This window comes from Myzus persicae, unplaced genomic scaffold, assembly GCF_001856785.1.
Source record: "Myzus persicae strain clone G006 unplaced genomic scaffold, MPER_G0061.0, whole genome shotgun sequence".
Lineage (NCBI taxonomy): Eukaryota > Metazoa > Arthropoda > Insecta > Hemiptera > Aphididae > Myzus > Myzus persicae.
The window spans coordinates 37,038-42,887 of NW_019101257.1; positions in this window are offsets into that span (position 1 = coordinate 37,038).

Below are 5,850 nucleotides of genomic sequence, written 5' to 3' on the forward strand. Positions count from 1 at the left end.
GCGACTGATCTCGTCGGCGGCGGAAACGTCGTGGAAGAACCGCGTCGCCCGTAGGGGCCAATCGCATCCGTCCGCGGACGACGACAGTGCACCGGCGGTCCGCCCCCCTCGACGGTTTTCCCGCGCGACATTCATCCACGTCCAACTATTTAGTATTATGATTAGGGCAGATGACATAATAATATTAATATAGTCCTAACTCCTAACAAAGCACAACATTTGCAAACACTTATACATAAAAAAAAAACAATCACATAATCTAACATGCTGTACGAAAATGAGATCTACGTTATTTTTTTCTAAATAGCTGATTGTTTGATAAATATCAACAAAATAAATAGCATCTAGTAGATTTATTTATTCAATTTTTCTTACGAAGAAATTTTAAAAAAAAGTGTTATTTTGTCTAAATCTATTGCACTATAAACGAAGTACAAAAAAACATCACTTGGAGATTCATTTTCGCTATAGCTAGTGTTGTATGTGCTAACCAGTTCGGATTCATTACCTTCAGGCTGCAGGTACTGATTTTTCAATGTTCAATAAATTGATGACTACTTCTGGTGGTAATTCAATCGGAGATTTGTTATGCTTAGTTCTTAATGCTGTTATTTCAGATGTTCATAAAGGACAATGTTGAAAAGGTCTATATAACGGTATGTCGGTATTTACGCATGCATTTCGTCAACATTCTTGGATCCGACTGATACGAAAATGATGTGATCGTATTCGTCTGGACGATTAAAACAAAACCGATTTAGGTACAACTATAAACATTTAAAATAAAGGTTTGGCTTTGCAATGGATGGTGTTAGATGTTGATTACTATAATATTCCCTCGCTTCTTATCCAAATTTCTTTTTTTCCCTTCCACATAATTTTCATCACAATTTCCCCCTGCTCGGAGGGAAATTTCCCGCAATCTGACATCAGTTGCGGATTGTGAGGGGGGCTGGGGAGCTGCTAAAGACCCCCTATCCCGCATGCGCATAGTATATTGTTACATTTTAAAATACCAAAACAATAAATAATAATGTTTAAGTGTCAATGTATTTATTATTTTTACATATATTATTATAATCGCGTCCCAAAGAAATCGTTTTTCGGTCTGTTCGCATAAAATATGGCTATCACTAAGCCAGTTCAAGTTATTTGATTCGATGAACCATTTGTTATTAAATAGTTGTTATTAATACTATTATATTATTATTTATTGGGTATGTACAAGTCCTATATAAACACGTGTTTATCTCTTGTACGTACTTTTCGCGTGGGTTTTATAATAGTGCCCTTTATTTATTTATTTCGAGAACTTATTAGATGACCGATCGATCAATCGGAAACTTTTGCAAGTATTTTGTACGCCTGCGGTTATACGCAAGGTGTTTTGGGAGTGTCAACAATATTATCATCACCTATTTGCTCGATGTTTAAAACTCAGATCAGTAATGTTTTGAAGTACCTACCTATAACTTTATAGACGTGCCTTAATTAAATTAGGTGTAGGTTAACTGTTTTATTTCCGCCATAAAATGGAAACATATTATTTTTTCATCGCATCGATTATACGTATAGGCAACTGTAACTACACACTTTTAACCAGAGCCATTCCGAGAGGGGTGGTGGAGAGACATTTATTTGTCTTCACTGAATGTTTAAATGTAAATAAAATCCAAATCATCAAAGTTTAAAATCCTCGAACATTTTATTTCGATTCCTAAATATTATTATTGTCCTTAGTCAAATTGTATATGCGTATAGGTAAACCACTTATTTAAGATACGACGTAAGTCCATAAAAGGCGATTCTGAGAAAACAAGAAAAAACTGTTTTCACGCTACCAGTGATACATGGTTGTTTCTCTTTCATACTGATTATTTACAGTGGTAAAATTAAATAATTTTTTTGCAAATGTTCACACCATCATTTGATAACACATTTCACTCAATATCTCGATTTGTGATATTTGGTGACTTACGTCGTTTCTCAAATAGGTGGTTCAGATTAAAGCGTGGTAACGAGTTGGGAACATGACGAATTAATTATATTTTTTTTAAATATGATATCAATCTTTAACTAATTATAAATATGATGTTCCAAAACTATTTTGAAACACACATAAATAATTATAAAATCAATACATTCACCGCCTTGCTCAGAATCTAAAAAACTAAACACATCAAAATGTTATATTCTCAAACTCGAGTTATATAAATAAAAATGAAAATATTTTATAAATTTTATAAAGTTAGGCAGACTATATGAGAGTTAATAATTTGCATCTTAATAAAGATTTGTAATTTTTCATCACTGCTGGTAGCAGAAAATAGTGTTTGTAATTTGCACCAAAATAGGTATCTACGTATTCGATTATTCAGTACTCATTGTGCTGACTATTTGACTGACAATTATTGTTTCAAATATTAAGACTTTATTTGCAAATATACATAGGTGATTTATATATTTATTACAGGTATATAGCAAAATCTCTGTGAGCTCAGTTTGTATTGGGAAAGTTAAGTCCTAAATAAAATCGTGAATTAATGTCTCATCGAATGGTTTTTTCTACCTATTTCTTAAATACAAATCAAACTAAAATAATTATGTTAGAGCACCTATAAAAGTATAGACACTTCATCAAAATCTAAATTGTGTACAAATAATTTAAAATCAGATTCAAGTATTTAAAAATAATATTTTTGACTTAAATAATGCAATTTATTATTTTAATGTTATAGGGTAGCTTTTAAGTCAATACCGAAGTATCTACCGTAGTACGATGTAAATAGGACCTTATATAGTGAAATAACCACTCAGAATCTAAAACAGAATATTCAGCTGTGTTAGTAACTTCTCACATTGCAATAAATATTGTACTCAATACTATCGAAACATATATGTAGATATAACATACCTTAGGTACTATCGAAAGAATAATCGATTTGAATTTTGGTGCGAATTACAAACACATTTAAAAAATGTTGGAGCAAATGTTGTGAATATTTTGATTCAAATTTACTTTATTTTTTCCGTCCAAAAACCAGAAACGGGTGGGAACTGTTTAGCACAATATACTGCCACCCCGATACAAATTGACAGCAGTCGCTTCAATTACATTCAAATGTTGAGGACATGTAAAATGTAATATCTTTAAATCAATAGAAAATAATCATTAATCACAAACCAATAATTATTCATTTCCTGTTTATTCTTGGACATTTCTATATTAATTATGATTCTTCGTAAAGCAACACGATTATAAATTAACGGTTGGTAGACAATGTTAAAAATTTGAGTTAATTTTAATAAATCTATATAAAATTAAAGTGAAATTATCATGTTAAACAGATTAAAATTGTAATTTTATAATTAAGTTAATCATTAGTTTCAATAAAACAGTAACGAGTTATTGAACTTGGTTAACTTGTTATTCAATTTTAATGTTTAACCCACACTTTATGCTCATTCTTGTATTTTTTGTATTGGTACTAATTAGTTAGGTACATCACAGGCACATGATAAGTAAAAAGTTCGTTTAAAGGCACCTATCTTATAAATTGTAACTATATTATATTTTATTCGACGACATTTTTAGTATATAATATTAGATGGACATAAAGTATATTGTTGGGTATACTATTATAAATGAGACGGTCTCGTACAATAGGGACATTATAGTATGATGGTATAGTTTGGTAGTAAGGACAGTAAGGTATGTGAAAGCCGGTTTACGCTTGTGTCTATATGTCTTATGTCTATGTAACGAAATAAATAAATAATCTCAATTTCATATCATCATCATAGCTGCGTATCATATTGTGTATGGCCGTTACACGTTTTGACGGTTTTGTTTTTGAAAACGTGACTATATGCTTCAATGCAATAATAATAACAATAATACCATGTACGATATGGGTATATCTCTTTACTCATAAATTATTGAAAATTTGAAAACTTCTCTTGTGGTACTATATAGAACGTATTAATATATTATACTCGCAAATCCATAAATCCCAGTCTAAAGCCTTTTACGTAGTCGCTCTACATAGTACCTATATACATAGAGGCAAATAGTAAATGCTACACCGACGATAAGGGTGAAAAGGGTAAAAACTCCAAATGATATACATTCTATATAACTTTTTCCTATTAACTGTGAGTCTGTGAATTGTTTGTATGACTATGATGAATATTTGAATGATTGCCAATATAGTATACAATGTTTGCTAAGAATTTTCAAGCTATTTGTTTTAATGTTAAATATTAGCTCAAAATTGAGGCGGGGGCTATTTGGAATCTGGAAGTATTAACCTCCCTTAGAGGCTTCCCTTCCCCTCAAACTTAACACACAAGCAATGCATGGCACTGATCTTTATTTTTATTTTCCCTTATAGATTTCTCCTGAATTTCTTCTACCAGGCTATATAATTAGATACTTATTATGGCAGATGACGAAGACCAGTCGTCAAGTTCTATAAATTGTAAAATTAATAATTAATAATTATAATCATTTATGTACCTATCATATTATCGCTTTGCTTGGAATCTTATTTTTATTCAAATTTAATAACTAAAAAAGCCTGGCCATGACCTTGAAAAGATAAACCTGGACGTAGAAAAGAAAACTGAGTTTGAAAATTATCAACTATCAACAACTTGTTCGTTGCTAATGGCTATTTTTCTCAATTTTCTCACTCAACTGAACGTTGTCCGGGCACCACCGTTAAATTATATAATATATTACACAATTTAATGATAAAAAATAATCGTTCATAAATTTTCTTCGGCGTCCAAAAATAATCAGCCAAATAATATTAGATTCGTAAATATTACAAGTTAAAATGATCTGTTCGAAGTCTTTACTTCATAATTAATAAAAGCAATATTATACATTTTTAGATTTTCTATATCTGTCGTTTAATTTAATTTGTTCAATAATTGGCTTAAGTGTTTTTTACAATTAATTATTGTATACAAATACAATGATACATTTGAAAAAAAATAATAATACGGCGTTGTGGTTAGGTAATTTAAAGTCCATTAAAGTATGATGATAGCGAATCGATTATTATGAATGTTAAAAGTAGGTACTTAGTCGAAGGCTGTATGCTTAAAGTGAGAATAATGATTATTAATTATAATTCAGGTTTGGGTTTTAGAGGCGACTGTTTTTTTTTTTATTGGGGATACCTAATAAAAGAAAAATAATTCTTAAATAAAAATGTGTTTCATTTAATTTCTTAGGAAATAGGTAACCATTATTTTTGTCTTTTTATTACCTATAAATGCTTTTGGGCTTACTGACTAGTAACTGACTTTTATAATTTAATGAATGTTTTGTTTCACTTTTTATTTTTGTTGTATTGCCTTCAAATCCGAAACCTATTGGTTGTAGGTACGCCTACGTAGTATATAATATGCAATTTTATGAAACTGAGAATGAAAGAAATAGCAACTAACTATAATTAAAACAATTGCAATTAGAATCATTATTTATTTAACAGTTTTATAAGTATCCAATGTTCTAATCGTTTATTATACTGAATATAATTGTATAACTTATGTAGGTATAGTACAATAAGTTACACCTTCCTTGGAACGCTTGCCAAAGGTAGCGCACGTTGGCCAAATTTTTATGGCACGTGAAACTATTTTTATTTCATTGTTAAATTTTGCATTAAATGATAAAAAATATATATTGAGTGTAAAAGTGTTTTATTTCTAAAAAATTAAAGTATTAGAAAAAATTTGGAACTCACTACTTTCACTCTTCCAAAGATACCTGTATATAATTTACCCTGAAAAATAGTACCTACTTCGTCATTCCAAATAAACTAAATATTTACGTCA